Source organism: Sciurus vulgaris (assembly GCF_902686455.1).
Source record: "Sciurus vulgaris genome assembly, chromosome: 6".
Classification (NCBI taxonomy): Eukaryota; Metazoa; Chordata; class Mammalia; order Rodentia; family Sciuridae; genus Sciurus; species Sciurus vulgaris.
In genome coordinates, this window is record NC_136466.1 from 13555990 (window position 1) to 13568049 (window position 12060).

Sequence of the window (12060 nt, forward strand, 5' to 3'; positions counted from 1 at the left end):
CTGTTCATTTGGTCAATGTTTCTCTTCACTCTTTTCTTTTCCCCCTCCTTTGCTTGCTCTCTCTCCCTTTTTTACCTTCATGCACAATCCCATTTCGACTGTCACAGGCAACCCAGCCAGCCTTCCTTCAAAGCCCAATCCAATTTTCAGACTTTTACACCTCATGCCAACTAAACAACATCAACGGTTCTCTTCAAGGACCTGATAGAGCAAATCTGTTCTTTTTAACAAATTCTCAAAGCTATCCACAATGATCACGGGGGTGTCATTAGAATAGAGAGGAAACTATATGAGACGAAAAAATTTTTGTCACTTTTGACTTATGGGAAATCTATCAATTCAGTGGCCACTTACTTCCTCTTTCACCTTCATTTAAATATCTTCATTATCATTTTGTAAAATGTATTATGTTACTGGCCAAAGCTATTAGTCTGTGAAAAGCCATCTCCGTATTCCCCAAATTGGAGCACCATCATTATCATTAATATTTCATGGAACTGCATTAAATGAGACAATATTCAATATTTAACTATCTAATCCTACAGTAATTTATATTAGAAAATACCAACCATGTGAGAATTCAGCCAGTCAGATTATTTTATTGGATGAACCTTTGTCATTATTAATAACACTTCAGTATCTCATATTTTTTCAGCACAGAATGTAACATCCAAGGACTGAAAGTGATTTTGTTTCTAATTAATTCTGGAAATCCTTAGGAGACAGTGATGGAAGGATAAATATATTAATTTAGAACTGAAGAATTAAAAGCTAAGTCTTCAGATGCTGAAGTTTTCCTAGAGATGTGGATTACTGGTGTAGGCCCACACCTAATTCAGTTTACTAATAATTTAGCACAAGGACAATGGGTTTGAACCTCAGAGAGTCTACACTACAGAAAAAAGAACTGTATTTTCATTCCTTAACAGTACCACAGTTACTCGTATTGCCGAGTTGTAAGGATATTTACAAACTCCATCTGATCTATTAACCAGAGCCTGTATCATTGATTTGTTTTCAGACAGTTGCTAGGCCAGAGGGTCTCTTTCCGTACTTAGGCAGACCTCTTCTACCTTCTTTTAGAGCATTTTCAAACTCTATTTATGCATAAGCAAAGGTCACTTCACTCTGGGTAAATTATGTTTAACTTCAGAAGGAGCAGAGTTCAAGTGATTCTGGGTGATAAAAAAAAAAATATACTACAGGATAAATATATTTGAGATGTGCATGTGCTAAAATCAAAAGCTTTAAGTTCCACAGCTTTATAATCAGAAATGTCCTCCAACTCATTTTAAGCAAGAGAAGTTCTCCTGATACTAACCTTTTGAATATGTACTTGGAGGCACTTAGTATACATTCCTGAGACTCTCAGGTCATACTGTTCACAGGGAATAATGGTAAATACAGCTAGGGCCTTTTCATATGTGTCTTTAATCGCCCTCCCTTCCCCTTTTTTTGGTTTAAAGGAATCCCATCCTTTATTTCTTATGGAATATCAGTTTTTGTCTTTCATTATAGATTATGAAAGCATCAGACTCAATTTCCCAGACTTTTTAGTAAAAAGAGTGTGGACACTACATTAAGTCAGGATCATGAACATGGCAACTAGAACTTTGGACAGTTTAGAGACACACAGAAGCTCAGGGCACATTTCTTCCAGCTGTGAGACACAGGCACATTTTTGGGGTGACAATGATGGCAGTGGCTAGACTGAGGCACCTGCATTCAGTGACTGAAGCAGAAGACGATTCCACATTGTGCCTGGTCATGCTGGGAGACCTTCAAACACAATCCTTTGCCTTATAAGGAAAAACAAGACCTGACCCCCAAATCAAAAAGAATCTAAATTTTGCTTTTATTCAGTGTTGGTTGATTCTACAAAGTGTTGGAAAATAAATGAAGACATACTGCAATAGACTGTGAGGTGCAAAAAACATTCTCTTATAAATACTCGGTATGCAGGAGGACCCAGTAGGCAGCTATAAACGATCTCATAGAAATTCACGCACCCAAAAGGAAGAGCGCCGAGATGCAACAATAAAGTGAGGAGCCCAAGACTCTCCATACTTTTCTCAGTCATTGCTTCTCCAATTCAGATCCACAAAGATCAGAAGATGGAAAAGAAATGTTGATGGTTTGGTTATGATGTTCTGGAAATGCGGTATGCACATCTTCAAACTCATAGGCGGAATGAGCATTAATTGAGAGCCAGATGGGCAATATCTAAAGTCAGCTGATGTCCACAAGAGCAGGACTTTTCCTGTGCCATCAAAGAGCTATCCACTTGCTACTTTTCAAGAATGTTGCCCTCCCCATATATGACTGATAAAAAATGAATTTAATGGTATAAACAACTTTTGAAGAGTAAATACAGGAACCTAAACGTTCACTATGTGCTTTTAAGTTCAAGTGAAAAAAAAAAAAATCCTTTAGAAAACATTTTTATCCATGGCATTTGGGGAATGCTTAAAATTTTCTCTTCCCTTTCCAATTCCAATCATTTGTCAAAAACCCCCTTCTTAAAAAAAAAAAAAAAAAAAAAAAAAAAAAAAAAAAAAAAAAGCAAATCATAAATTGATTCATTGCTCGTGAAAAATGTAAATTGACAGCTTTGGGGCATGGAGTCATTTATCCATTCACTGATTAAATTTACTCAGGCAATAGGCACATCCTAAAACTGTCCAGCATCAGAATTTGTTCTTATTCTGAAACCCAGATGTTAGCAATGACCTGACTCCTCTTGGCAGGGATACACAGTTTAATCCTGGCCCTCTGGCTTTACCCATTACTTAAAACATGTCTGTTATTAGATATCTGAATTTTTGAAAAAATGAATAAAAGGAAAGAAAGCTGAGAAGTTAAAATCCTGACCTCTCCTAAAGCTATGTTTTTCTCAGAGAAAATACATTTGGAGTTCCAGAGCAAAGCCATTAAACACATATACACGCACCCCAAAACAAAACAGCAAAACAAAACAAAACAAAAAATCCTTCCATTCCTCTATAATTAAAATATCATTTTATACATGCACAAATACACAAACAATAGTAATTTTGCCTATAGACTATAAGCTTCTAGAGCAGAGAGGAGTCATCCACACACACACATACCCCCAAACTATGTGCGGTTCTGTATACACCCCATGGGGGCTTAATAAACACTTATGAATTGACTGACAAGAGAAAAACCAAGAAATGACAACCTTCAGGGTAGCCGTAACACAATTTTAACTTGAAAATTGCCCAGGAATAGACTTCACAATCTATGGGAACATACACAAATCATATAAAAAGCACTGGTGCCCCTCATATACCTCGAGTGGCCTTAGGGAATAGCTTAGTGAAAAATCACTGTTGTAGGAAGGAGAGTTCAGGCTCTCTATCTATTTACTGTTTGGCTTCTGCAGTGAATCCAGCTGCGAGCAACATTCATTCTGTAATAAAAGTTATTACAGAAAAACTTTTAAAATACAGATTAGAAGAAATACAAAAATTTGCTCCTGTTTAATATTTTCTTGCCAAGTCTACAATAATGCAGAACTGTCTTTCCCTTTCAATTTTCAAGATTCCTGTTGCCATTTTAATTTCTCTCTAGCTAACGCTAGCAAAAGTATAATCTACAATTCTTAGTTTCTCCGCTAGTAACGTTTCAAAATAATTAGCCATAGATCTTAATTTACCCAGTGTTTTCTCTAAATGATGCATTAATTGTGCATTATGATTCTGAAAACATATTTTATCCAGTGTTTTCTAGAAGAGGGTGTCTTAATCTTTCAGGCTCAAAGTGGTTTGCTTTCTTCCCTGTAGTTTATATATACTTTCTCTCCTGGGGGTCTGAATGGGACAGATTTGTATACAATTCAGTAGTCCCTGCAACTGAAGAATTATATAAATAAAATGACACCTCTGTTAGCAATTTGGCCTTGCCACATCTCCTTGAAAGGGTGGTTGTTGCAATTATTATTTATTTTGAAGAACGATTTCTAACCTGATGAATTTCCAAAAGTATACCATTGGAGCAAGCAGGAAAAAAACACACAGGAAACCATGCTCAGGATTGGCCCCCAACGCACTGAGAGTGGGTAAAATAAAAGGAGAAAACCAATTTTGACTGTGGTCAGGAATTGTTTTAAATAAAAATACAAAAGACCCATAGTAAAAGTATGTGTATGTCTTTCTACCATGGAAGGCCAAATAAAATCTAATTTAATTTGGTGCTTTAGCTCTGCTGACACGGCATTTGCTCACTTGAGTTATCTGCAATGGTCAATAAAACTGTACAAACACCAGCTTGCATACCACCTTCTCTCTCATGCCCACCCTGCCCATCCCACCCTACTCCCCTTTCACCTTTCTCCCATCTTACAGCTGAGGGTGGACTTGCTCAGTGGCTTCACTGGGTCTTTTGAGTTTGTTTCCAACATGCAGCTTTGCAATCTAAATCATTGTGTGTTTCAAAGAGTACGGAGCACCTTACATTTCCTATATTACACCAGTTGCTTAGGAAAGTCTGATAACTCCCGGTATTTTCCAAATTTTTCTATTCAAGCCAAACACATCTCTCTCTCTCTCTCTCTCTCTCTCTCTCTCTCTCTCTCTCTCTCTCTCTCTCCTTTTCTGCTTTCTTGGCAGCCTCCCATGGACTGTGAGAAGTGATGATTGATCATTTCTCCACACTCATCCATGGCCCTCTCTGTGGCCACATGTAAATTTGCCAATGGATAATTAAGCAACAGACACATCCAATAAATATAATAAATAAATTTGATTTTTTCCCCTTAGTAATTGGTTTCATCTGACTGAGTCTGATTGTGTATGGGGATATATAAACAGCATTAGAGAGGAGAAAAATTAGATGCTGGGTCACACAAAGTATAGAGCCCTAGCTACTGTGAAATGTTTCTGTAATAATTATGTTATTATACTTAGGGTTTGAATATACAGAAGCAGTCTGTGCCTTCTCAAGAGTTTCAGTGAGGTTAAAAATAAAATTGGTGACATGATCATTACTGTAAGGGAGCGGTAGCCGACTACAGAATACATTTTCCACTCCTCCACAACTTCCTCCCACTCGATCAGACTGCCCTTTCCTTGCACCTTCATTACATCCAGGACAGCAGAGCCAAACCTTGACTTACACCTCCAATCCATGTGTTGTGTCACACTAGGCTACATGCACAGAATTGAGTTGGGCATACTAGAAAGCAGAGAACGAGGAGATGTTTGTATATAATCACTGCCCAAGCAAATCCTAAATTGATATTAAATTAAATCACCTTTCTAACAAACTCTAGACACAAAGAAAAAGGATCATCTTATATTAAGAATGAAAAAAAGCATCCACTCATATTCCCATTTACTTTCTTAGATTTCATTTTGGCCATCAATTATTCTTACCACAGTTCTCTTAGCATAGCACAATACATGGTTGGTCTTGGACATGCAAAAATTGCTTATTGAAGGAGTTAAATAAGTAAATAAATAAATACTGAAATAAAATTTCCTGTAGCTTTAATTTGCCTGTTTGTTTTAAGTAATTTCTACTGAAATGTGTAGTATATAACCATACACACTTATATTTGAAATGATTTTAGAAAAAAAATTATTGCAGTTAAGATCAGAAAGCCTGTTGCAATGAATTCTCTATTAATGAATGTGATTTTAAGCTCTATGAGCATTTACTATTTAGATAGTCATATGCACGGATACTGCTCTGTTCTTAATGCTTTAGCTTCATTCTTAGAAATTATCTAGGAATTTAACTTGACTACTTAAAACATTTACAATGAAATTTTGAAGTGACTTTTGAAAAAAACCATGCTACAAATGCAGCAAGCAGTGTGTACAATTTTCTGAAATGGTTATTTTACATTATAGGATGTTTTTCAATCCCTGCCAGAGTAATCTCTGTTTAAAGGTATACCTCTTTTATCTACATATGCCCTTATTCTTCTAATTGAAGTAGGAGAGACAGCAAAATGTGGAAGTTAAGTCCTACACAATAATAAAAATTATATTTAAACATAGCTTTTCCTAAAAGAATCCTCTATAGAATTGTTTCCCCTAAAGATTTAAAATCAGTATGTTATCATTAGTGTTGATTTAATCTTTATCATATGAATTATATTCTCCATTCTTAGTCTTTGCCTCTAAGAGGTAAATTAGAACCTACATAAATAAAATAAATGATTTTTTTTTGAATTAATTTCATAAGCAAGTTCTTATTTTACAGGCCCTTACTTCCCTTCATATAACTTAAAAATGAATATTTTATGTGGGTCAAATTAACAGAAATGGATAAAATTTCTACTACTTTTTAAAACAAGTTTAAGCTTACATATAGCTATATAATTTAGTTATCAGAGCAATAAAATAGACTGCCTTTTAGAAAGCTGAGTTCCAAACTTCTGTAGACCTGAATCACATTCCAGAAAACATAAATGAATGCAATGAGAAGAATAAGTGAGCTGAAAAATCTCACGTTATAACTATGTTTCAAAAATCTGTGACAGAAATGAATGAGAGACAAGAAAGTTAGAACTGGGCTGAGTCCATAGGTCATCTAAACAGGTGGGTAGGGGAGGCAAGCTTCCTCTCCAAGAATTGCAGTTAAGTCCTGACAAATCTCAACTTCAAAGAACCCACCTCTCTTCCCAAGCATGCACTGTTAAATGTCCTCAAGACAACCATGGTTCTCAAACACCCATCATCAGCATCCTGGCAGGAGCTGTACAGTGCTGAAAAGATGAGGGATGCTGTCAATCCTTCCATAGAATCAAAGAGCAATTCATATTGTGCAGGAGGAAAAATGAATCTTTACTGGGGAAAACAAATTTTACTTTAACATATTAGCTGCATTATTTTGTTTCAATTTCTCTTTACTAAACTCACAGAATTAAAACACCTGCTCTCTTTTCACATGGTAGAGCTAAAAAGCACACAACCATACCTTTTCCCTGATAATTCTTTTTGCCTACAAGGCTCATAATTCCACATGTTGGTGGACCAATGAAAGCATTTCAGCTAATAGATGGACCTTGATTTGCAAACTATTTCTCAAGATGCTTCATTTTTTTTTTTTTTTGCCATTAAGAATTGAGAAAAAGGACACAATATTTCAAGTTCAGATTCACATTGTACTCTCCAACATATTAAATAGCCTGAGTAGTGAGTAACACGGATTTTAGGAAAGACTTTTTATACCTCTTTAACTTTGTGAAATCTTTTGGAAATTTGAGCTGGACCAGATATATCACTCTCCTTTTGCATAGTCTTAGCCCAAACAAAATAGTTCTGTTAAGCAGTGGTTTGTCTTTGTCAGGGAGAAAACAACCTAAGATAATAAAGTACACACAGTAGTGAATAATGTGAATGTTCCCCTCATAAAGCACAACAGAAGACAGAAGATACAAAGAACACTTTGACAAAGCTGTTCTTTGCTCTGAACATAAAAGAATCATATAACACTACTGATGGTTTCACAATTTTTTAAGAGTGGTATTATCTAATTGGAAAAAGTATTTCATTTAGGTCCCCTTTCACTGAGAACATATCAAAAACAGCTCTCCTGTCCCTCCCAAATAGGTCTGGCAATGCAAAGGGTTGTGAATCTGTTGAATGTACAGAGAGTACAGGCTGGAGGATTTCTCCTTGTGAACACATCAGGGCTACTAGGAACCAGCAGTTCAAAGAATAAAACTGTTGCTTCACACAAAGTAATGAGAGACAAAAACATATGCTTTCCACACAGCCATGTTTGAGGTGAGCAGCTCGACACTAAGTTTTACCTCTCCAAATCTCACTTTCAGTGTAAGTTTTAGCTATCAGGTGGGGAGAGATAACAAGGCCCTTGGAAATGACCTTGACCATATTTCACCAAAAATCACTTCTCAAAATCAGCCTGCACAGAAAAGAACACAATGAAAAAGCTAGCCCATACAGGTTCTCCTTAAAAGCATATACGTAGTTCAAAGTTCCTTGCAGTTACACAATGAAAAAAGTAGCAATTTATTTTAGAAACATTTGGTAGTTTTAGCATAATCAACACTTCATCCATGCAGAGAAACCTCCATTTCTATCTAAAGGAAGATAGGAACTCTAACAATGCAGGCAGTGATTGTCAAGTTCCATGAATCCCCAGGTTCAGACACCTGTCTTTCTACATAGTCTTCTCTCCCAAGAAGTTCCCTTCTCCCGAGCAGGTCTGCTAGCATGCTTTGCAAAAGCTGAAGAGCAACAGGAAGTTCAATTGAAAAGTAAGCTACCTAATTTACCAATAATCCTATCAAGATGATGATATTATTTTTATACATTAGCCTGAAGTCAACACTAGGCACAAATGTTAAAATGAACTTAGTTAAGATTTAATACTAAACTTAAAAACAATCATCATCAACCTGCCAACAAACCAATAAGCCGTAAACACAATACCACAGAGAACCATGTAAGATTAACACAAATCTGATTAGTTGAATAGTAATCTAACCTGGTATTACATCTAAAACATAGATATATTTAATATTTAAACACAAATTATCAGAGCTTTCTCTGAAGTTGCCAGGAAACAGAAGCAGAAAGAGGGGTGGGTACAAAACCAACCAACCTTAGTAGGAAACAACACGTTTTTTAAATGAATGCACTCTTGATCTTCAGTCTAGTGAAGACACTGGAACTGAAGCTAATCTTGAGGTTTCATAAATAAATTCATGCTTTGAATACATTATATAACAATTAGAAAGCTTGCCCCACGGGCCCAGCAAAATAAGTCCTTAGCCTGGTCAGTTATCTCTTCTGCTCATGTACTTGGAACATGCCGGAGGAATAATGCAGCTGCTCTGTATGGGGTATATTGCTTTCTGGTCTTAGTCCTAGAATGATGCTTTCATACAGTGGGTTCTTAGGATTAGAATGTACTCTATAAATTCATTTTTCCTTATTACCCACAGAAGTATCTCACTTAAAAAAACTGTGATTATAACAAATGGAAGTTGGAATCCTCCCCCCCACCAACTTGATCAAAATGGTCAGTGCCAGAGTCCATGAAAATAATTTTTAAATAGCAATATTGCCATCTCAAGGGACTCAAGAATAAGCTGAGCCCTTATTCTAAAGAAAATTCCTTAGTTTGATCAGTAGACTACAAAAGGAGAAATAAGCTTTAGATCTCAGGGATCCTGTCCACAATTTTAGGAAAGGCTTTTGTCAACATGGGGCAGCCAGAACAGGTGAATCTGCATGGTGTTTTAAGGTAAGTTCTCTTTTATATATAAGAGGGTCTGACTAGTTGAATGAGTTTGTTTTATTCTTCAGTCCTGAACAGGCTGCATTGTCTCCCCCAGTTCTTCCAATATCAGTTAAGTTTACATTAAAACAAAGTTTAACAGTGTTATTGCAAACCATTCCCTATACCTAGGTAACCTGCTACTCTGGGATGCAGCTACCACATAGCAGAAGGAAGCTTCTTTTAATAATGGTATTTTCCCTCTGTAAAACATATGTGCCTCAGAGTATGACTGAGTTGGATATTCTCACCTGAGTTGAGACTCTAAGCTCCTCAGGATGACAATGAGCTGCAGGGTCTCCCTCCCTACATTTAAGCTGCCATATATAGTTCATTTTTCCATAGCTTAGCAGAAATTTTACAACTCTAAACTGATCTCTTTCTAAGTTGCTGATTTGCCTTTACTTACTGGCCCTTCAGTTCTTCTACTGAACTGGAATTGCAAACTTAGGGGGGAGAGAAAGCAAAACATATGAGACATGGTAACTACCCAGAAACCTCCAAAGAACTTAAATGGCAGGAATGCATTAAAGAAGGATTGTATATTAATTTTTAAATAATATTTAAAACAGATCCTGGCAGCAAGAGTTAGAGTAAGTTCTGTTTTTAAGAAGAGTTAGTCCAATTTGCATGCATTATGCTGACTATTTAAAATAATTTTATTCCTTGTGTATGGCAGAAACTGTCCTCCCCCTCCCCAATTGACAAAATGCCACTTCAAGTAAGATCTAAGAGAGGGCTGGATTGAGGTTAGAAATCGCCAAATGGCTCACAATTTTGAATAAAACAATACCAGCAATCTCCCTCTCTCTCCATAACCCTAAATGTATTATTAAGTAAATTTAGCAATGGCTCAATCACTGGAGAACAGGACAGTAGATGATGCACTAAACCACTTATATGTTTATTATCTTTGCAAGCAACATGAATAGTGGTGTCTATTATTGCTTCCTGCAAATCTGCAGCAACGTGATGCAAAACAGCATTTTTAAGAAATTCTCTTTTGGAATGCAAATGATTCTTCCTGCAATTTTGAATATTTTAGCCAGCATGTACCATACAGTAGTTCTGGAATCACTGGCATCTGTCATGCTGTCAAAACTGAGTCAAAATGCATTGTAATCCTGGAAAACGATAACCTTAAACGTCAATGCAATGTTAAAATGCATCCTAAAAAAAAAAAAAAAAAAAAAAAAAAAAATCCCTATAATTGTGATGAACATTAGCGAGAAACCGGCAGTCCTTCTGCAGGGAAATAACAATCTACTCTACCGATCTTTCCCCTCCCCCCTGAAACTCATGCAACTAATGATGACCTCCCGAAGTGCCGAATTTTAATGTTCCAGCATTCATCTGAGGATGAAGAAAGAAAGAAAAAAAAAAAAAATACACAGAAAACCATGAAACAAGTTGCAAACTGCACAAACGCAAGGAGAGGGAGAAAGAGAACTGCAGCTGATTCAGGAGCGATTGCAGAATGAGGAGCAACAGAAAGGAAACAAGGGAGAAAGAAAAGGGAGAAAAAAAAAGCCTTAAGCATTAAAGAGTAAGAAGTGAAAAACATTTACCAGCAGCTCGGTCAGTAGCTTCGCTCCCTGACACCATCTACATAGAGAGATAACTTAGCCTAGAGTCTTCGGTCCCAGCTCGCTTTGGAGCAAAATTCCTTCACTTCGAGGGGGCAATACACACCCTCAAGAAAGAGAGAGAGGGAAAGAAGGGGAAAAAATAATCCCAAAGACCAAGACAGGCTTCCCCCCCTCCCGCTTACCCGCCCCCCGGACTCCCCAAACGGTGCTCTCGCTTCTGCACAGTTCTGCCGGCTGTGCCGCTGAGCTGCCGCCGCCACTGCCGATGTTGCCTCGGTGGCGGCTGCTGCGTGCTGCTGCTGCTGCTGCTGCTGCTGCTGCTGCTGCTGCTGCTGCTACTTCGGAAACGATTAGGAGGAGGACGCCCAAGCACGACCTGAGCCTGCGAGCCACCCAGGACCAATGTGCAACCTGCTCTGGAATCAAACCCATAACACACGCACGCACACCCAGTGGCTCCTGCACGCGAGCCCTCGCGCGCACACACGCGCCCGCCCGCGCGCCGCACACACACACGCGCACACACATATGCACACACGCGCGCGCGCGCACACACATATAAACACACACACACATACACATACACATCCAGGGAGCGCCGCGCGCCGCCCGCCCGCCCGCCAGCACTGTCCCTGAATGGGGAGTGCGAGCCAATCCCCGGCCCCAAGCGCGCGCACAGGCCCCGGCCGCCTGGGCTGGGTGGTGGCGCTGGGGCTGCAGCTGCTGGGGCTGCGGGGTACTGAGCCAGGGAGGGGCTCACGACTGTGAAAGAGGGGCGCTAAGGGCACGTGCACCCCTTTGTCTGCAGAGAAAACCCCAGTCGGGCGTTTCCAAGACCAGACACTGAGCGCGCAAACCCCGGACCTCCAGAGTTCAGTTGGGCTCTGGGGTCGTCCCGGGAAGGCTCGGTTCCCTGGCAGCACGCACCGAGGGTTCAGCTCTGCGAAACCCGATGCACCACGTTTGCACCCGGGCTCTGCAAACTGGGGAGCACCCGCAGCAGACGTGTCCTGCGGACGACCCAAGCCTGCCCCTGCTCGCGAGCATGCCCAGTGCTCGGCTGGACCCAGATTGCTCCTTCCAGGGTGAAGAACGCAAAGTGAAGCAGAGGCGGACAGAGCCCAGGGAAGGCAGAGATTTCAGAGTCTTTAACAACTGCAGAGCTGCCTCACATAGACTTCTCGGTGGTAGC

The 12060-nt window shown here is 39.0% G+C and overlaps 1 protein-coding gene across 1 annotated transcript in view; it reads right to left on the minus strand.

Moving 5' to 3' along the window:
• Positions 1 to 11147, minus strand: part of LOC306664260 (teneurin-2-like) — a gene marked incomplete at its 3' end in the record, with an annotated part of 356427 nt that extends 345280 nt beyond the window's left edge. The window contains exon 1 of the mRNA XM_079145108.1: positions 11051 to 11147. The remainder of the gene's footprint in view (positions 1 to 11050) is intronic.
• Between the last annotated feature and the right edge of the window lie 913 nt (positions 11148 to 12060).